The following is a 22778-nucleotide window of genomic DNA, read 5'->3' as shown; positions in this document are numbered from 1 at the left end:
GTTAAGCGAGAGGCATTAAAAGAAGAGAGAAGCAGCAAAAAACAAAGCAAAAGGAGTTGCAGTTAATTATTTATAGGATACATAAAAAACCTAGTGGCAGCCGTGGAACTAAGTAAATTTATCAGTCAGCTTTTTCCAATTAAGTCTAATTTATATATTTTTGTATTATATTAAACTTTGGTCTGTTCAATTCGATTTTGTGTATTTCCTCGCATACGGGCGCCATTTTGTGTTGACAACTGGCAACAACTGCAGCTGCGGGCCACCATTTAACGCTACACGCAATTGCACGTCAGGCACGCGCACAGGGACACACACACACACACAACACACGCACACGCACACACAAACACACATACATATACAGGCAAGCAGGACCTGTTTGATGGCTTTCAATTACAGCCACAACTAAAATATGTCTATGTATAGTAGGTACAAATGCAAATTTGACAGCAAGTTTCCGATGTGATTTGCATTGCATTGAGTGCTGAGTGAGTGCATTGCATTCATTCCAATTGTACTCGGTTTTTGGTTTACTTTGGCATGGCAAATGGCATGCAAATATTATTTTAGATGTAATCTGTTGGCTTGCCCAGTGGTTATATTATAATTTCTCAAATTAATAACAATTTCTTTGCCCAGGCATTGAGAGAGAAAGAGAGAGAGACCAATAGAATTTATGTAGCAGAGTCTGTACTTAGTTTGGCTTCCATGTAGTTTCTTCACAGTCGGTTTGAACTTCCTGCCTTAGTCTCCTTTTCCTGGTATCACTCTTAGCTGCTTTTTATGCAAATGTGTGCGTGCGTGTGTGCGTGTGTGCGTTTCTGTTTTGTGGTTCCGCTTTTCTATGACACTTTGCCATGACAGCATCTGCATCTTCTGTTAGATCCACAAGCATTTCCAGCACTTTTCCAATTGGATTTTATTTATTTTAGGACAGTTTTTCGCCCCGCATCTGCCCCATGCGCCTGTCACATTGCTGACAATGTTCCATGCATGGAGTCAGCTAACTGTAACTATTTATTTGTTTATTGCAAATTAGATTTGCCATCGGTTGACCAAGTTTTCCGTTCACGCTTCTCACGCAAGACACGGCGTATGCGTGTTCAGTGTGCTGCTTTGTATTTGAAATGCTTATAAATTTAATATAGGCAAGTTTGAAAGCAACAGCTGAAGTCTGCTGCACTAGCGGGTATCCTGTTTCAGGTAACAGGTGCTCTAAACACATGTGTCATATGGAACAGTGAGTAGAAAATGCACAGAACGAGTATGACTAGTACTCATATGCGAAACGTTGAGTAGTTTGCTATCTTTTGTGTTTAATAATTGTCCTATATACCCTACTGTATACACATGAGCGTTTCGCTATGATTTTTCTAAATAATTGAGTATGCGAAGTACTCTTACGCAATATTTTCACATCCTCATGCATACAAACCAGTTTAATACACATTCAAATTGATCAATACATGCGTACTTTTGATAATGGGTAATTTGGTAGTGTGTAATTTGGCAGACTATTCATTAAAAAGTAGTCTATTAGAATCAGTGTGCATAGTACTCATACTCATAATTAAGAAGAGTTGAAACATGGCATAGTTAAGTCTATGAGTAGTTTACGCTAACGCAAACATCATATATAAACTTTATGAGTACTCTGACTGAATGAGTACCAACTACTCACATTCTCAAGCATATGAATACTTTTAGTATGCATCCAAATTTATCAATACATGCGTACTTTTGATAGAGAGTAATTCGGTAGCGAGTAGTGTAATGGAGTACTCAGATAAAAATAGTCTATTAGAATGACTATGCACAGTACTTATACTCATAATTATGATGATTTGAAACATAGCATAGTTAAGCCTATGCATATGAACAACATATATATAGTTTTCTAGTACTCTGAAAAAGAACCAAAGCTTTTTGCATATCCGTATTCATAATCAGTATTCACAATTTCTTTGTGGAAAATTATAATTGTGTGCCTCGAACAATTTATTGTGCCATTTTGCAGCATTGTTTAGGCAACACAAAAACTCATGACCAAATCGTGACCTTAGCTGAGGTTTTCATCTCAGGGCCATTATGAATTTCAATTTTAATTAAATTCACATCAACAACAGTAAGCTGCGTGTTTATAACGCACGCAGCAGATTAAGCTTAGGCTTTGATAAGCTGCTTCTGAAGTGCTGCCAGTGGAACTGCACTCCATGTGCCCCGCTGCCGCCAAGCAGGATCCATCATCAAGCGCTTCTCAATTAATATGCGCTCTCGTGTCGCCACCCACAGCCGCCCATTGTTAGTTGCTGCGTTTGTGATTTGACGCATCATTTGCATTTCTAATTACTGCTGCTGCTGCTGCTGCTGCTGCTGCGCTTTTTTCGCCCCTTACTCGTGTTTTATATTGTTTGTACAACATTATTTTATAAGTGGACTCAAGCTGCTTGACTCTTGAGGCGTGTGATTTTTGCTTGCAGCTGTTTCCAAATTTGCATGCCGCATGCTGCACGCTCTTTTCTATACCCTGTTTCCATCAAGAATTGTTCAGTAACAAAATTGGCACATTAGTTTTCTGAATGTCTATGTAATAGGCAGCAGCAGCCCACATAGTGAATATATTATTGATCACCTTTTACAACCTATTTAATCTGGCCATCTAACTGTCTGTTCTATTCCATTTCCTGACTTTTTACAATAAATATCGTTTTCTAACGTTTATAACTGAGATAAATAGACACCAAATTTGACATGTGTGGGCTTTTTATAGTTTGTCATGTTGCATATAGATTCCTTACCCAAATTTTCTCAATAAAGGCATTTTGCATTTGTGGCCTATTCATTGATTATTATATAGCTTATTATGGTTAGCACACAGATTCCTATCTGCATTGACCATAAAATACAAATTCTCTTGGACTAATGCCTCGCTTTTTGTTATAAACAACAATTTGATTGGCATATTAAAGCTGTGAAAACTTGAAAGTGATCGGACAAGGAAGGAAGATGTTATTTAAATTCAACTTGCTCAAAATAAATAAGTAAGAGGCTCTCAGACTAGGAGATACACTGATTGCTCTTCTAGAAAGATATTTGACCTATATAAACTATTATAGAAGTTACATGTCAACTTTGGTGATTCTAGCTCCTAAAACCAAGGACGAACAGACAGCCGAACAGATAGACGGATAGGGCGAGATCAACTCGTCTACTGATGCTGATCAAGAATATATACACTTTATGGGAACGGAGATTCTTTCTTCTGCGTGTGGCATACATTTGCACAAATACATTATACCCTTTTTAGCCATTTTCAATGGGTTTAGGATATACAAACAGAGCGAACTGAAAGCCCACTTTGTATATTTTGAAAGATTGAATATTTGCCTGCGACACTTTGCAGCTGTGTACAGAACATCGCCAGTCGGTCACGCTCGACTAGAACAACTTTACTTGTTTTAATTCCCTTTTGAGCCGTTTATTAAGTGTTCCTGACTGTGGCCTCAAGGCTGTCGAGCTGGCATTGCGCTTCAAAACGGCACTTACGGAATGGATTAAAGCAAATGGCTTTTCATTCAATTCCTTGAAACAGTTTAAATCGTTTAAGCTGCCATTCAATAAGCATCAAGTTAAGCTAAGCGGGATGATGCCAACTATTCAAACAGTTGCCTTAAACTAAGTTCTTAAACATTTATATATCTATTTTTTTGTGGTAAATTGCATAGCTTTTCCATGCCAAAGGGTTGCTGTCGAAAAAGGGGCAATGCAATTGGGGTGCGCTTTTCTTTAAGTGCCAATCGCTTCACTCTTGACGCCCAGCTGCTTATCTCCGTTGGCCACAAATGCATATCACACGCATATATCATTTGATGGCGTATACTTAAAGCTAAGCTATACCACAATTAAGTCCGCCGCCATTTGATAGCCATTATTAAATGCTCTTCTATGACGTCTAATTGCCGTTCCACTAATTTGGTTTGGCACGCAAAGTAATGCGTGGGATTGAATTAAGTTTCAAAGTTTGAAATTACTTCATTTAACCTTGAACAATGTTTTCAAAGGCGTAATTCGTTTCAGTTTAGGGGAATTTTTCTGTACAATTTTGTCTAGAAATGGGCGGGCTCTTATGTAATGTGAGCTGGCTCAAAACAAAAAAGAGATATGAAATATGTTTCAAATTATCGACTTTTCAATGAAAGTAGAGACAATTCATTATATTGATGATAAATGACATGTAATATGTAATATGTATCATGTAAAAATTAATTCTATTTAAATGTAAATAACATGTAATATAATAGAGAATTATTTTTAAAGAAATATATAAAGATCAAAAATGAAAGATGCTTGATCTGTGATTTGCTCGAAAAACAGAATTTTGACACACGCTTTAAGCTTCTAGCTCCTGTAGATTCTGAAATCGGACGTACTGACGGACAAATGGCTCGATATGGGTAAATCGAATTGATGCTGACTAAGAATGTATATGCTTTATGGGATCGGAGAAGCTGCCTTCTGCCTGCAACATACATGTGCACAAAGCCATTATACCCTTTTTACCCAATTTAAATGGATTCAAGATTCAACAAGTAAGAGGTTCTAGTCGGGAGCTCCCGACTAGGGTATACCCTATATATTATATTTTAGAAGCTATATGTTAAGTTTGGTGACTCCAGCTCTTATTATTTACCAAAATTGCCCAAAAAACAGGATATCGATAGCGATTTTTATCGATAGCTTGGAAACGGAGTAAGTTATCGATTATCGGAAACAAACTCGATCTGCGCGGGAACTAGGAGCATCTACATCTAAAATTTCTCTAGCTCTTATAGGTTCTGAGATCCTTGCGTTCATACATACGGACGGACGGACGGACGGACGGACAGACAGACAGTCGGACATGGCTAGATCAACTCGGCTATTGATGCTGATCAAAAATATATATACTTTATGGGGTCGGAGAAGCTTCCTTCTGCCTGTTACATACATTTGGATTTTGCACAAATACAATATACCCTTATACCCATTTTTAATGGGTTCAGGGTATAAAAATTAAAAATTGTTTCTGGATTTGAACTAGCGATCTCTCGCTCGCAAGTACGCCAGTTAGGCACCAAAGCTACCTAGTTGTACTCACGGATTTGTGTCCGTGTGCTTTCGTGTTAAATAAAAAAACAAATACACAATCTCTAAACCTGTAAGCTAAACCTCCAAAAAACGTAAAACCTTGAACTAGTTTATAGCTATGCGCCTATTGATTTTACAGCACCGAAAAGTATTTAAAGTTTTCGGGCTAACACTCACGACCCACACCCGGAAACTTAGAAATTTTTCGGAACTTTTACTGATGGGGCTGATGCGCACGGCCCTTCCCCTCCCAAATGGGCAACTCAACCGCTTGGCAGTGGCTGCAGCTGTCACTCTACATTGCCGGCAGAGCTGCCTCGTTTCATTTCCGGTTTGTCAGCACGAGTTATGCGGGCTTGTGCTCTGCAGGTTCTACTTTGATTTTGGTCGCAGCAAAGTGGCAAAACAGCTTGCAACGTCCCACACTTCAGTTTTACTTAGCTACGTGTCCTCTTTCTTGAGCTTGCACCTTGCAGGCGACTTATGATTAGCAAGTTTTTGTAAATTTTCAGTTTTTCAATAGAATTTTGTTGTTGTTGTTGTGCTGACCCCACATCTGTTGAACTGTAAATTGTAAGATATATGTTTCAGTAAAATGCGTTTTGTTGATAATTCATTTGCGGTGCGCACAAAAGGATTCTACATTGTCTTAGTCTCTGCCCCAAGGCAGCGCACACATGGCGTATACTTGATATTTCAGCTGTCGAGTGTAGTTAATTTGACCAGGACGACCAAATATTTATTTAGTTCGTGTCTTTATTTTATTGTTGCTCTCATTCGGCTTTCATTTCAAGTCTTTCCTTCCTTCTTGGTCATTTTATATTTGAAAAAATTAATGTTTGACCTTTTCTTCTACCTTTCAGAGGCGGAGTTTTTAGATTTGTTAGCAGCTGTTCCAAGTGTATAGTCTCTTTGTCTGTCAATGTGTTTTTATCCGATAAGAGTTCCAAGTTATCAATAAAGAAAAAGTTTAGAAGCACCCAAAACTAAATGATTGCCATTAAAGCAAAAGCTTTGGTTTAAAAAAAGCTTTGTAAATATCCAATTTGTAGTCCGTAAATTCCACTGCTTGCTTACTGTGAGTCAAAAAATATTCAGAATGGACAACTTCAAGTCTTAAATATAGGTTTTGGTTTATAAAAAAAAAATTTGTAGTTTCTACTAGAGACCAAGGTTAAAAGAAGGGATTTCTCTCTTTAACAAACTAGAACTTACAGCATGATATTTTTATGTTTTCGATAGAAGTTTTTCTGGGATTTCATTTAAGATCAATAAATAATGTTTTCTTGTTAATTTCATTTCATTTGTCTCATTTAAAAATGGAAAGAATTGATAAAGCCAAGTTCAAGCCTGGTTTCGGATGAATAACAACAAACTTTACCCAATCGAACTTTACAGCCAGTTTGAGTTTCCAATCTATCGAGGATTAAGGATTTAGGGCTCTTCAGCTTGTATATATTTATATTATTCTATCATAGAATATCAGACAACAATAATATTGAATAACATGGAATATTTGCAAATGTAAAAACCAAACTTTAAGCTTTGAGCAGAAATTGATTTTTGAAAAAATAAGTTAAGTTATTTGCTCGGATTTGTCAGCTGACATAGTAACTGCCATAAAAACAATCTGATATGGAATTAAATTCAAATCTATATAAGAAATTTCACAAAGTTGTAAGCTTGTCCAGCAAGGGTATTAAAGCCCTTGTCAAACTCTCTATAGTTTGTTTAACTTGTTTTCGTGTTTATTCCAGCAGACAAATTTCTATTTGCCATTTAGTTTTATTCGACTTGTGCCCGAAGCACTTGGCATATTAAATTTCAGTGGTCTGCAGTGCTCAGTTGTGGCTGCTCAAAGGTAAGTGCAAACAAACACATACGCACACACACCTACATTGATACATGTGTTGTATATTTAATACGCGTTAATTGTATGAGTGAGTGCTGTGCATTTGAAATTCATGTGCTCAGTTCTACAAAACCAGCAAAAAGAAATGTATAAAAAATGCAAAAGGCCGCAGGAATTAATAACACAAGTTTTCAAGTGCTCGCGAGTATCATTAAAATAATTATCGACGAGTGCGTTCTCGTTGTGGTTTCATTTATTCAAATTACTTCCAGCTTGATGCCACATTACACATACGCAATGTTGGCCGCAACAAGAAACGCTGATTTGAAGCATGTGTGTGGGTGTGCGGGTGTGTGTGCGGGTCTGTGTGCATTACGTTTTGGCCGCCCTAATGAGCTCCGTTTCTTTGTCATTTCCATTTAACATTTGTGTCATTTGCCCGGCACAAACAGAAGGCCAAAATTGAAACCAAAACGAAAATTTTTGTTTTTGCCATGCGGCAAATGTTGACAAATTTTCATGGCACAGCGCACTTCCGGCCGGTGGCATAGAGCAGACAGACCCGCTGACTTGGCTGCCGATAAACAAACAAATTGTGCTGCCTGCCTCGGGGCCATCAAAATCTAGGCGAAAACCCCAAACAAACCCGAAAAGAAAAAAGAAAAACCCTCCAGCATTGGGGCTGGCGTTTTAATTGCTCAGATAACGCGAAATGCCAGCTCAAAGAGCAACAGTCTAGAGGGAACATTGAAAATGGCTCCTGGGCCTGTCCAGCGTTGATTTATGTTACACAAAATAGTTGGCATTCCAAGTTGGCCAAACTCAGTTGGGGCACTGTCGGCAGCTCTTTATGTCTTTATCACTTTGGGGAGTTTATAGGCACGTTGCTGTCCATGCAAATTAGTTTCAATGTGTGTGTGTAAGTTTTTGTGTGGCGTTTAAATAAATATTTATATTGGGTCTACCCCGGCCCTCAACTCTGTTGGCTGTCACATTTAATTGCCATTTGGCAGCTGAGGCGACAAGTATGGCCGAAATCTGCAGCAGACCAGGCTTTAAATAAAACCCGAGAATACACTTTAAAAAGTCATTGAAAAACGCAACTGAAACTTAAATTTGTTTGAAATTGTCCGCCAAAAAATAACAATTTCTACACTACGAATTTTTCTATAACTTTTTCTTTTATTTTTGCGTATTTTGCCCAGAAATGTGGCTATAGCATGACAGGTAGGTTATATATTGGGGCCACGCTTTGTTACATGGATAAAGTTTTTTTATTTCCCCTTTTCTAAAGATACAAAATTTCAAGTATTTGATATATGTTTTTTGATAAATGTAATTCACAAAATCCAATCAAAAAATCATGTAAGCTGCAACTAATTGAAAAAATGTTTTTGAATTTATATTATATACGAATATACAAATTTGGCTAAAACTATAAAAAGTTAAAGCTTTTTGCTGATTACAGTTCATGTAACTTTTTTTAGAATAATGCTCATGGAATGCTAACTTTCTCACTTTGTAAATGTAAATTAAACTTCCGTATACAGTTTGAAAATTCTATAAACTTTTCGGGCTAAAAAATAATAAAAAACCTAAAACTAAATCAAAGAGCGCGTACGTGTAAAATAATTGCCCGGGACACGCTTGCCAAGGCTCAACCGAAATATATCTGAAAAATATAAATCTAAACAAAATTGTTTTTCGATTTTGAATTGGATAAATTAAGTTCCGAACCAATTTGGTAAATATTTAAACCAATATTAAAAAAAAAAGACGTAATTAAAAAAAAAGTAAAAAAAAATATCGTAAAACATTTTATTCGTAGAACTCGAAACCAACAAAGAAAAAACTGTAATTAAAAACTGAAAATTCTTACACTTTTAACATTAATGAAAATCAAAAAAAGTTTATATTTGTTTTAAAAATTCTCTGGAATTTGTAAAATAACTATTTCTTATGGTTGTGTAAGCCTAAGTTTCGCTAAGTGTTGCTGCGCAATTGTGCTACAAGCACAAATGTCAAATGCCACAAACCTGTGTCAATGTGTGTTTAACAATAAACAAGAAGCATCAAAGCCACACACAGATATACACGCATACAATCACAGCATTGATCGGAGGCTGTGAGTGTCTATCTTGTTTGGCCAAAACTGAAGCCACATCAACTTAAGGCCATGGCTTTTGGTTAAGTCTCTAGTTTAGCCACTCTATAAATGAACAATGCCAACTATTGGCAGCCACAAGCACTTGAGTCTGTGCAAAAGGATAAGTCGATGGCTTTTATGTGCGTTTGGCCCGGCTAAGACTTTAAGTTGTTTTCGTGCGGCTTATTGCCTTGTTTATGGCCTATTATTCAGCGTAGCTGAGCCCTTACGACACTTGACAGCTCATAAGTATAAAAATTGCCACGGCCATGGCCACGACCACGCCCCCTCAACTGAAGACTAACTGCAGCTCATTAGCGCGCCAAGTGGCGCTGACAAATTCACGTTAACGCCCCGTTGCATGCAACATTTATAAATGGCAAACAATTGGTGGCACATGAAACGATATCAACAGCAACAAGCAAGAAAACCAAAGCGCAACAAGTTGAAAAATAAGCTGACAGACGACGCAGCGCTTTAATTAATTCAATTTGCATACATTTTGACAGCTGCTTTTAAGGGCTGCTTAAAAATGAAGCTAGCAAAATATGTGAGAACAGTGACTTAACACAAAATAAAAGCAGGTGAAATATGCGCTGACTCGACTGTCAGCTTTCCTGTAACCAGATTACAGTAACTGCTGGACAGTTTGAGTATGTTGCTTGTAAAGTTACCAGCTAGTTCGGGCTGTTGTTAAATGTCTTATTAATTATTTTACTTTACTTTATTTGCCTGGCGAAGTCCTCAGATCGATTTAAACATATTTTTTATAAATTTAAAAGCTATTTTAGCCTGAAGATAAATCTAAATCTTGCTTTTAAGCTTTACATGTTCTAAAATTTATTTCATCTGCCTGGCGAAGACCTCAGGTCAATTTAAACACTTTTCTTGAAAATTTAAAAGCTACTTTAGCCTGAAAATAATTCTATAGCTTGCTATTAAGGTTATACATGTTCTTATGAATTAATTCAGCTGTCAAAACTCGTCAGACATTTTATATCGGGTCAATTTTTGTTGTTTTCTTTTCTCTCTTTAAAAAACCTGATTGAGAAAAGTATAAAACAGTTCATCTTACTGCTAAATGATACAGTTAATGTTAGATTTACTATCTTGCCATCATTCTCTGCACTTATAGGAAAGCCGATTTAAATCGGTAAATAATAAATGGCTTTCGTATGACGATTCAAAGTAAATTTCCTCACTTAACAGGGGTTGTCAACTTACAGGGTATCAAAAAGGCTGCGAGCAGCTTGTGCATGCGGCAGGCAGCTAACAATCTGTAAATTTACTGCATTTAAAATGAATGTGGCATGGTTTTAGGTTGGTTTTGAGCGCGTTACCCGCCAATTTGCAGCTTATCACAAGCCACGTGTAAATATTGCATTTATTTTTATCCAGACCCCCATGTCGCCGTATATGCCATGCCACATGCCACGCAGCGGTAAGCTTGGCGCTATGCAGGCAGGCGAGTCGACGTATGCGTAATATGCGCTTAAGCAAACGTTCGAGTTGCAGCATTTGCCTCGCCAAAAATTTAAGATTATATCATTAAAAAAAATATTATATTTATGCGGCATGCCATAAACAAGCCACAAAATTGCAAATTGCGTTTGGCAATTTTTAGTCGTGTTTGTCGGCAGAAACTTTAAACCAAGCGCTGCATAATAATTGAAATTTTCATTTGAAAACTTTTACAATTTGCAAGCGATTGCCAATGGGAGCTGATGAGTTGTGCAGGGAAAGTAATAAAAAAAAAAAGAACCAGCAATAAAACTTGTCGCCCAGTCACAACAACAAATGGCCAAGCAAATTGTCTAGGGAATTTTCAATGAAAGATACACACACACACATACACACACACACACGCACAGCGCTTCATTGACATTCACTTGTAGCACGAATTTCAATAAAAAATTCAGTACAATATGCAACATGTGAAGAAGGATGGGCTAACGGTGCGTATGATGAATACCGCTGTGAGCAACCAGCGCACTCAACTTGGCGCTCTGGATATGTAAACAGCGGTTGTCCCGTGTGTAGGTAATACTACACTGTAAGAAATAGATTTGTTTAAATGAGATTAACAACTCGAAAATAAGAAGTTTTAGCAAATAGGCGGAGAAGTTGATTCTAGTTGAATTATGATATCTAGGGAATATAAATAAATATAATTACATGAGGTCATGAAAATCACATAGAAAGGCGTTCGCTATTTATGTTGAGTTCCATCGATTTACTTCTTTTGACGGGCCCCATTTTTTTCAGTGTAGTCAGTCACAGCCCCTCACAAAATGCAGTTGGTGAACAATAGTTAATGCTACAACTGGCACACATGCTACACCTTTCTATTTGCGTGTGAGTGTGCACGTGTGTGCAAAGGGGCGTATGTTGCAGCTGTTGTTGAGCGCAGAGTTAAGTTTCGAATGCGCTCAATGATAACACACCAGGACCAGGATGAAAGGGGACATATGCACGCCCACAGTCACACAGCGATTGTCAATCGATAGCGCAGTCGGTCCGCATTGTCAACTCACGTGTGTGGCAATAATTAGCTCTGTGCACCGGGGTTTCAAACGAAAGGTGCAATCAACCGTGCTTAAAGCGTAGCCCCAACAACCTGCTGCCAATCACACCCACAATCCAGCAATCCACATTGCAGCCAATGGGCCGCCATTTTCACACGCATTTTGCTAAATTGTTTTTTCGCCCTGCGACGGAAAATTACAAGAATGGAGGCAAAAACAGCGCTAACGACAAAAAGTACACACAGAAAATGTGCTCGAGAGTGTGCGAGTGTGCATAATAACAGTTAGGCGCATTTGCCACGCCCATCCGCTAGCCTATTTATATGCGTCGTCAAGTTGGCTAATAGCTGGCGTTATTATATTTTATATGTGCATTAAAGCACGAACAAAAGCACACCCGCACTGGGCCAGAGTGAACGACTCGGAGATACCCTTTAGTATCCTATTATGGCAGCCAATGGGGCGTGAATACCAAATCGCATAATATGTGTATATTATACGAGAATTTTTTGTCTTACAATATTCGAGTTATACTTGAAAAACCAAACCAAAATATATATTTATCGATATTAAGACAATGACAAAGGAGAAATCGAAATCTATACGGTAAAGGTTTAAAATGTACATAAAATATATTTTCAGACTTTTGCTTATAGAATTTCCAAGAACGAGGCGTTTTCAATAATGGACATGGCTATGTACGGATTATGAATACATATATACCTCCTGAGGTCGAAGATCCTTCCTTTTGTCCTTTAGATGCATTCAATAAGTAAATGGCATACAAAACACACAGCAAATGCCGCATGAAGTCATCAGCATCGATGGCAAACATACACACACAAGTAAACACACCTACGCACACCCACACGGGGCGTATGAGTAATCGAAAGCCCAGTGGCGCGGCAACAACATAAAACTGATGGATATGTACTTAATATAAATATTGACAGTCTGATGTTTATTAACAATTTATTTATTTATACTTATGCGTTGTGCGAACGTCGTGCGCATTTAATTTTTAATTCAAGCACATTGCGGCATAAATAATTATACTTTGTTTATATATTTTAATAGACAAATAATAAAATTACGCGCTATTTGCCGAGAGTTATATGTGCGGTGTTGTCTGTGCTCTTATACGCACATAAATCGAGACAGCTCAAACGGAAAAAAAATCCAAAATAAATAATGGCACTATCAAAAGCTTCACTTATGTGCTGATCGCCGCATATTAAACACCCTCTGAACAAAACGTCCCAACTCGACGGTGTTGTTATTATTTAATGAAAATCGCATGAAAAAGCATAAGAAATTTAAATGTAAAAGTGGAATGAGAGAGCATATTCTATTGTAAATAGCGAGATAACAAGTGATTTAAAAGAGAAAGTGAATGGAAATGAGTGTAATAAAGAAAGAGAGAAAATACAGAGTAAAAAAGAGAGAAAAGGAAAGAGAATAAAAGCTAAACAAGAGGGAGAGCATATTATGATAAAGTCTGTTAGAAGAGAGAAAGAGAGAGAGAGAGAGGGGGAGGGAGAGAGAGGGAGATAAAGAGAGATAGAGAGAGAGAGAGAGAGAGAGGGAGGGAGGGAGAGATAGGGAGATACAAAGAGAGAGAGAGAGAGAGAGAGAGAGAGAGAGAGAGAGAGAGAGAGAGAGAGAGAGGTAGCCAAAGACAGTACATATAGGTTTACAGACAAAAAAAAATGGAGAGAGAGAGAGAAAAAGACGGGGAAAATGATATAGACAGCGAGAGAGCACATAAAGGGTTGCAGAGACAAACAGAATTTAGTACAATTTGAGGCGAATCGCAAAAAAAAAACCCAGATCATTTAACAATGGAGTAAGGTACATTATCGTAAAAGGAAATTAACAAAATAAATTATATATGTATATGTTTCTGCCTGTCACTTCTTAATACCCTTCTCACGCATTTTCAATCTGTACAGGGTATGAAACAGATTTAAGTGTATTCTCATAAATTGTTTTGTTTCTTATGGAGATTAAATACGTTTTCTGACTAATCAAATCGCAGCCATGTCGAGTAACGAGGCTGAGGAGTCATTATTCAATTCAGACCGCGAGCGAATTTCATTTTCTATTTTAAGCCACAGTCAAAGTTTTTGCTTCTGGCTCGCTTTCAATCGCCAATTAAGAGCTTAGTGCGAACTGCCCACACTCAATCCACACCCAATGCACAAAGATACATAATTTATGCCCGGACAGGACGAGGCATCAGCTGCCCCAGTTCTCTTGGGCGCAGCCCGGAACAAGGCATCCTCGAGCTCTGTGTTTGCCCCCGCCTTATATGCATGATGCCTTTCCACGCTGCCTGTTTGTGGATTATGTGGAATTTTGTTGCTGCTTTTAGTTGTTTTGGTTTTTGCTTGTTTGTTTGTTTGTTGGATGTGCGCAAAAGAGATTTGCCGCAACCATGAGAAAATCTTTGTTAAAAAGTTTTTCGTATGCTTGCGTTTTACCGCACAGCATTTCCACGGCATTTTTCCTGCCTTGACACTCAGTTGTAATAAGCGTAATGCACATTATGTTACTTATAGACCAAATTCTGGGAATTTTTTACCTGACAATTAACAAATTTTTATTGAATCTGCAAAGCACTTGCTTCTCAACATATCTTTTCCAATTAGATTATGTTAAATTTTTGACAACATTTTTGCTGCTGTAAAATTTGTATTTGCATATTTGATTTAGAATTAAAGTCTTGCATATTTTATGTAACCGAATCGAAATCATTTCATGTAGAAATTGCTATTGACTCACATATTTTTAGCTCGGAAGCTGCAAACATTTTTGTGGGTAACAATTACATTAATGACAGCTCATACTGTGCAAGCAAGAATGGAAAAAAGTAAGCAATATGTGGGATAGACTAGAAGCTACCCTATAACATTTTTTTTAAACACATATTATTTGAAAATTAAAAAAATACCATATTGGATGCATTAATAAAGAGAAGGAGTATTTTCTGTCCTGACTTTCAAACAATTTTCTAAACCGGAAACAGTAGCGGCAATAATAGTGTGGCATGTGCTGAAGCTGACTCAAGCTGATGGACAACCGGTGTTTAAGTCCAACTCGCCGGTAAAATATTTGTAATTTAAATATTTAAACGAGTTCTAACCACAACAAAATAACATTAAAGACTCCAAACCAAAAGAGCAATTTGTCAGGGCACAAAACATATAACATACATAAGGTTGGTTTGGCCTTCAAAAAATAGATTACAGCAATTTTTAAGGCCATAAGCAAACAAAGTTACAATTGAAATTGTTTTAATTAAAAGTGTATAATACATTTGATTATAATTTAATGATATAAGTAGAACATTTAATTGCATAGAGCAGCGTTATCAACCATATAGTGCTCACACACCCAGGCACACACACACACACACACACACATAATGCACACGGCAAATGTTTATAAAATCGAAATGCATTAATCATTCATGTGTTGAGAATATTTTGTTGGCCCTGACAACTTCAACCTGTGTTAGGTCCTCAATTAACTTGTCAAATATGGTTTAATGAGAGTGCTTATAGAAAGATGGCACGGAGAGTGAGAAAGGGAGAGAGAGGGAGTGAGAGAGCATATTTATTGCGCCTTAGTAATGTCTGAGTACATCGTTAGCCCAGTTAAGTGGTACTTTGGTAAACATATGGAATGCACGAACCAAGGTAAAGAGCAAAGGACAAAGGACAATTCATGTGAGTATTATGTTGTCGTATTTACATGTAATTTGCTTATGAATTGTGTTTGCTGTAACTGTAAATAGCATACTATATATGAGGTTTGTGTATCTATATCTTTAGCTGCATTTGTATGCCTAATACCCTATAAGCTTGACAGAGAAGGCACAAATGGGTATCTGCAAGCCTGGCTAAGTCGTGAAAGTGCCGCTGCTTTGATCAGAACTTTGTAATGCAGTGAGTTTTGTATTAAAAATTCTGCATGCCTCAGCCAAAGTCACTTCCCTAGAAGTGGCATAGTTCAGCTGAGAGTCAACTTGACAGCTCTCTTAGACTTAAAACCTAATAACTGGCAGGGTAACTGCTAGTCGAGCACACTCAACCAGCTCATTCATACAAGTGCTTTGTTGTCGCTGCTTTGAAGCATCTACATATTTACACTAATGCATATTTTTAGCCCTCATTGCACAATGCCAGCAAAACAAAGACAAGGACATGCCCCCCAGTGCAGGTGGCTTAGCTAAAAGAGATGAGTGGTGCGACATGCGAAAAAGGAGAACAGAAGAGGAAGAAAGATAGATATCTCCATGTTGGCTGTTGTGGTTGCAGCACGGTCGCGAGTCCTGGGTCAGCGATGGATTGCCATGTGAAGAAGGTCATGTGGATTGTCGAGCAGAAAATTGCATTGCGCATCTTTAGCCAGTGATAAGCAAGTGAAGTGTTAAAACGAACTAAATGCTTTGTAGCCTTGGCAACTGGCTCATAAATACTATGTTGTTGCAACTTTATAAACTGCACGACACTAACTTGAAAGTGGCATCAACTTTGTTTGGTTTGCCTGCAAAATTGCTAAAACATGCTCCAGCAACGAGATACGTTCGCGCCTGGGTTCGGGGGGTTCGTTCTTCGGTCTGTGATGTCTACATTTTGCTGTGTTATTTATCACCTCTTGCACTTTGGTCACGCAAGACAGTCATGCCATGTCGCCGCCTCACCCAGTTACCAGCTAACAGTGCCTCCTGCCAACTTCACTTCCACTTGACTTCGCTTATGCATGTGCTTGCCATTGTTTGTCTCCCACCCAACACTGTACGTGCTCATAAACAATTATTTATGCACAAAAAACACAAATGTTAAGATATATTTTTTAGCTGCGGGGCCATACGGGCGTATTGTGACAAAGATAAGGCACTGCAAATGTCGTGGCATAAATTCTGGAGTGCACAGCCATTTTTTTTTGGCACGTAAAGCACTTTTGGTTTGCACCCAAAATTGTGTTTTCTGCTTGCCCTAATTTGTTTTCTATTCAAAACCGTAATTCTACTAAACCGTTTCGGGCTTGATTTTCTGTAATTATGTATTAATTTCATAAAATAATTCTTTACTAAAATTCTCTGTTAATCTGTTAATTTCACTCTGTTACTGGCACACTCTTACAATCTGTATTACTTTAATTAAATACTTATTTTTTAACATTTCTTAGTTCTGTTAACTTTACCCTGTTACCGTCAAACTGTAAGCAGCAGCTACAATTTATGTTACTTTCTCTAAATAATCATTTTCTTATATCCTTTTTTTAAATAATTATATTTTTACATTTATCAGTTCTGTTAACTTCACTCTGTTACTGTCCCTCTGATAACAGTAGCTGTCAACATGCAACTGTTAATAACCGGCAAGTCTAGTCTTTAATTTGTATCATTTAATTATCATTATTAAAAAGAAAAGTATTTAAAAAAAATTCAAAAATCCCTAAGCTTAAATGAAAACCAAAATGAATCAAATTTTTAGTTCTGTTAACAATACTTTCACAAAGTAAAAACCGTAAAAAGTATATAGCATATTATTCAATTTTATGCGCTGCAAGTGTATACAATCTCGAACAAAAACTTCTCGAAGTCAATTAATTTGAAATTCTGAACCCTTGAGAATTCAACATCTACAGATCTATTAATATTGTTCCGCATATAATCAAGCTCAACACGATTTTCAGGCACTTCACAAAAAAAAAAAATTTTTCCCGCAAAACATAATTTATTCTCACTTTCGTCGGATACTTATTTGTTCAAGTTCTTAGCAATAATTTTGACAGGAATTCAAAAAACTTTTCAGTTTTTTGTGCCTCTTTTTCTGTGCCAATTGTAATTTAACACACACAATGCAAGGGAATTGCGTCAAGTGTCCACGGCTTTGCCACCTTGGCACGTCCTTTATGAAACATTCAAGTTGACAGCGGCGCCCCGAAAAAAAGGAAAAGTTTTTTAAAAATGAGCAGCCGCCTGTCAGCGCTTCTTCTTTTTCTTTTGCCATAACTTTTTTTATTTTTGCTGTTAATATTTAAATAATAAATGAGTTTTTGACAAGCGGGCATTGGGCTTTGTTTGGGTCAATCATTTGGGAAGCACTCCGGCTCTAAAGTATTATACCCTTTGCAATGGATATTATCAGTTTGTCATCAAATGTGTAACACATGGAATGCTCTCTCTCTCTCTCTCTCTCTCTTAATGCTCTCTTAAGCGGACATAAATGGGTAAAAAATGTTATTTTCCTCAGCTAATGCCAGCTCAATAAATATGTCGATGTTAAAAAAACTATGTAATGAAATTGGCTTAATCTCTACTAAGAGATAGTTCATATTTTATCCGAGTTTCGTTCTTTGAAAAAAATGTCTTTTGGGGAAGTTAAATTGTTTTTCCAGAATAAGTAGGGAAGAGGGACTTCAAATATTGTCCAACTAAACATGCAGTACATCCAAATGCTTTTTTATGTCAACTAAGTTATTACTGTATCAACGACCTTGATACGAGTTTGATTAATTTGATGAAATTTTTTAACGAATTTTACTTTATTCTTTGCATTTTTTACCCATATCTCATTACTATAACATATAGCCCCCATGGGGCCGATGAATTGATAATATTAATATATTATTTTACTTTTTCAGGAATTATGTAAGCTCCAAGTACTAGAAACTGCAAGGTTGGGTTTAGTCAGAAAGGGTATTGAATGCGCGGCACTTTGTACTTAGTTTTGTCATCTAGTTTTCATGTTGGGGACTTGTTTATTTGGGCTTGCATGGCATTGAATAAATCACTTTCAACTTCTCAGTTGCAGCTCATTACAAGTTGTTGCTGTTGCTCGAAGACTCTCTTATTTTTATGTTGTGTGTGTGTGTTCATTTTTTTTGTACAGTTTTTCAACGTCATTTCCTCAATGTGGACATTTTTCAAGCGCTGTTGCTGCTGTGGCTTCCGTTTCCTTTCGACATTGACGCAATATTGTTGCTGTCTCTGTTGTTGCGGCTGCTGTTGCTGCTGCTGACATTATTGTTGCTGTTCGTCAATGGCGTGCAAATGTAATTGGTTTAGCCGGCAGTTTAACTCAGTGTTCAACATTTTGTTGACTTCTGCTGTTGCTGCACTCGAACCGTAATGAAATTTCATGACATTTGGCTCTGCTGGCATTACGTATACGCCGCGTTCGCCAGAGTTCGTAACACGTAATGGCCCGCACCGCACAGCCAGCATTTATGTAGCTGCAGTGCGCATCATCAAACAAATTGACATTACACTATACCATATAGAGTGCATAACCCCATTCTATACTCCCCCTGATATACTCGTATATCAATGTAATTGCTGCGGCTGCCTCAAGCTAAATTAATTGCTTTGCCTTATTGCAATTCAATTTTAGGGCAATTTTTCATGTGACCAGCTCGTAAATAAGCAATTGGGTGTGTGCGGGTGTGTGTGTGTGCAAGAGTGTAAGTCTATGTGCGTATGTGTTTAGTCCATTCACCTGTTAAGACCTGGCTCAAGCAGTTGTATTGCAGCCTTTTCAAACGACTGAAATTTGTTTATTTGCAAAGAAAAAACACTTTTCATAAGCTGACAATTTAGCCAAGTTTCTACCGAACGAAATTGCCTTGGCAATTGCTACCAAATTCTACAATTGATCAGAGGTTGAGGGGAGTTGGGGATGCTGTAAGTGCTGCCATATTGATTTGGCAGACATAACAGTTGTGCTTGCTTCTTTTGTGATACCCTGCAGCTTGTAAAAAGGTCCATAAAAGTGTGTTATTGTGCATTAGATTAAATGATTATGGCTGTTTTTAGCATGTCATCTATTGATCATCTATTTTCCCAGTTGGAAAAGTGTGAAATATTGGGATTGCAAACTTGATTTCACTTATAGGGATCTTATCGGTCGAAAGGCATCTCATATTTTACTCAAAAATTGAAAATTCCTAGCTACACTCTATACAAAATAAGTAATAAATATTTACAATTGTATTTGCTGTACAGATATTATTTGCAGAGCCCCTAAACAATTTATTCCATCATTGAGGCAGGTAACCAAAAGTTTTTGTCCCGATTTTAGATTGATTGATTACCAGGAATACCAGCATATTTAAGAAAATAGGACATAGGTTCTTGGACTATTGCTTACACAGAGCATTTGAAGGCTGCTCGAGCTATCTACGAGCGGTTTTTATATTATCCCTAACGAACAAAAACCTCAGATGACCGCTTGACATTATGAATGGATTGTGTGTATTTAATTCTCTACTCTTCACTCTCGATTGCATAAAATCTCACAAATTTTCCCAGTACCTAAAACAAGTAAAACCTTAACAATGGCCAACAAAATCGGAACAAGTTTTCCCCCCTTTCAGAACACCACAAAACAGGTGTCCTCTGACGTCACAGAAGCGTGCCGTTGTCTTTCAAATTCTAAGGCAAGTTAAAAAAAAAAACAGTAAGAACCTTGTAAGCGGGTGTTGCTGACTGCACAATACGCTCTTTAAAGTGTAATTAATCATAAGCTCGGCTCTAGAGTCGGGTGCCTAGAATTTTACAATACAATTTTACAATCTGACACGATTAGACAAGAGTATATATATTTACATCGTGCATCTTTCTTTTATATATTGTTGATAGGGTATAAAAACCAATGTTGAAAACCTTAAACCGAACCTTAAGCCAAATAGAGAACAGTCGAATCGAAATATTAAAACAAATATGTACAAATATCACATCTTAAACACGAACCCTTGTTCTATTTAAAAGTATAGTTCTGCAACAATGCAGAATGTAATTAGGAAGCAGCACTAATTCCCTCTGTGTATTTAAGTACACTCTCGTCCTTGTCGACCTGCTTGCCATCGTTCAGCTACAGGGTATCGGTTAGTCGTACTGCTCGTTTGATTTGTGTTTGAGTGCCATTTTGTCTGCACTGAATGCCCATTTCTGTTGCCTATGTACTGCAATAATTCAGCCAAAAGCAATGTACAATTTTTTTTTTTTGCAGCCCAAAAGAATTGGCCAGCTCCTGGCTCCTCGTTCTAAGCCATTCTGTGGGATGTTTTTCGCCTGCATAGACCCTTTGATTTAATTTTGTTAGCGCACACTTGAGCGCACAATTAGAGATGTCAGCTGTGATGCTGCTGCTGCAGTTGCTGCCTTTGTGCCGAACTGCAGCTAGTGCAATTGTGTTTGACAATTCAATTTGTAGTCAAGTGCTGCAGCTCGTAGCCCAAACGCAGTTTCAGTTGCAGGCTGCATTCAAATTTGAATTATATGCGATTGCCTGCTGATTTTTTGGCAAACTACATTGCAGCAGCTGCATCTGCTGCTGCATTATGCATTGATTTGCAGCAAGTGCATCATCAGCAGCTATTGTGGACCAACAAACAGCATTCGACTGCTGATATCAGCATCAAATGTGATTATCGGTTCAGCTGCCTAAGTTATGCCAAAAACAATTTGGCCATTGTCAACGCCGGCGCCCAAGCTGCTGACAACTTTTCCTCGCCCTTGCTATTTATTGCTATTGGCCATGGCTTTAATGTTATTGGCTCTTAAAGTGCCACTATTTATTTTGTTGCCTATTTATGCCGCTTTCCACGCTTTTATGTATACATACAAAGTCCCATCCACAACAAGTGGCACATAAATAAAATTGTAAAGATACCCACGAGACGCATTTAACATCGAACCCAAATGATAACATTTGGTTTTTTATTTATTTGTTAGCTTGGATTGAATGAATGAACTTCCTTTATGATAATACTGTGACTGTGTGTGTGCTGTTAGCTATAGCCGCAGAATTTATTAGATACCCCAAGCTCTAACTGGAAATATCTTGTCTGGGCTGCTTCAAAGAATAGAAGGCATCAATTAGCGTAGATTTTATAATTATATAAATCAAGTTTTCTGCGAAAAATTTAAGGCAAAAATGAACTAGAGAATGTTCATGAAATTTTCCACCAAATTGGGCGTATGTCAACTCTTCAGCCTGTTAAAAATAGCTCTAATCAATTTGTCAGAGTTTTTCCAGCATTTGCCAAGAAAAATGTGATGTGCTCTTTGGAAATTCTTTGGAAGTGAATTTTCAACCAACTATAAATTCGGGAAGGAAAAGCATTTTTCTCCAAAAAGCTGCTAAGCTGTTGGCATATGTGAAGCATATTTTCTAAGAAATACATTTTTGTAGCCAACATTTTTCATTCCGCAGAAAACTTGACTTGACTATAATCTCTTCAAACTCAGCAGCTTATGTTTATCGCCATTCTTGATGCATCACGTATATTGAACCCCATAATTGGGAAAAGAGCAACATTTAACGAATAGAAATTGCAGCTTGCAACTTTGAAAAACGCATAAAAACTTGGTTAAAATTTAACCCAAGGTTAAGTAAACTTGATACAATCTTTAATGCAAAACTTTGCTCGTGTCGCTGCAGTTGGCGAAAAAACATTTTAAATTTTAAAGTTTTGCACATAAATCTTTACACAAAACAAAGCGAATTAAAGGCAACAAGCTCGTTTGGCACTTGCAATGCATTTCCGTTTCCGTTTTTCTAGAGTCTGCAGGCCTAGCGATGCCAGCTGCTGGCATGACTTTCAATTTCCATTTAGCCAGAATTTACGATCGGTAACAAACCAAAATAGAATGTGGTTAAAATATACAGATATGAATATAATATGAGCACAAACTTCAGGTCGCTGCTGCTTAACTTCAACAATTTCGTAATCAGCGGCCCCATTTTTAGGTCCGGGGTCAGAACTCACCATGGCCAGGACTTGGCCAGGAGAGCTACAGTGAGAAAATAGAGAGAGAAAGAGAGAGAGAGCGAGAGAGAACTGTGTGTGGGCGTAGTTGCTGGCATACGCTTGGCAACATGTTGCGGATGCTTGGCAACAAGTTGCTAGCGCTGCGAAACAATGTAAACTTGATAATCCGTAGATGTAAGAAGAAGGTTCCACTTTGAGATATGCATTTACCCAAGAACATATAAACTTCGAACGCAAAAACTTTCAATTTAAATGCTTGAGAGCAAGTCGTCATACAAAGTGTTTTCGGCCATAACCCCAAGCACCTTCTACCCCCCTGAGGCAACCATTTGGCAAG

The sequence above is a fragment of the Drosophila novamexicana genome, unplaced genomic scaffold (assembly GCF_003285875.2).
Source record: "Drosophila novamexicana strain 15010-1031.04,08,12 unplaced genomic scaffold, DnovRS2.1 tig00000137-arrow-arrow-pilon, whole genome shotgun sequence".
Taxonomy (NCBI): domain Eukaryota; kingdom Metazoa; phylum Arthropoda; class Insecta; order Diptera; family Drosophilidae; genus Drosophila; species Drosophila novamexicana.
The sequence above is the reverse complement of the archived record's forward strand: the minus strand, read 5'-3'. Positions refer to the sequence as shown.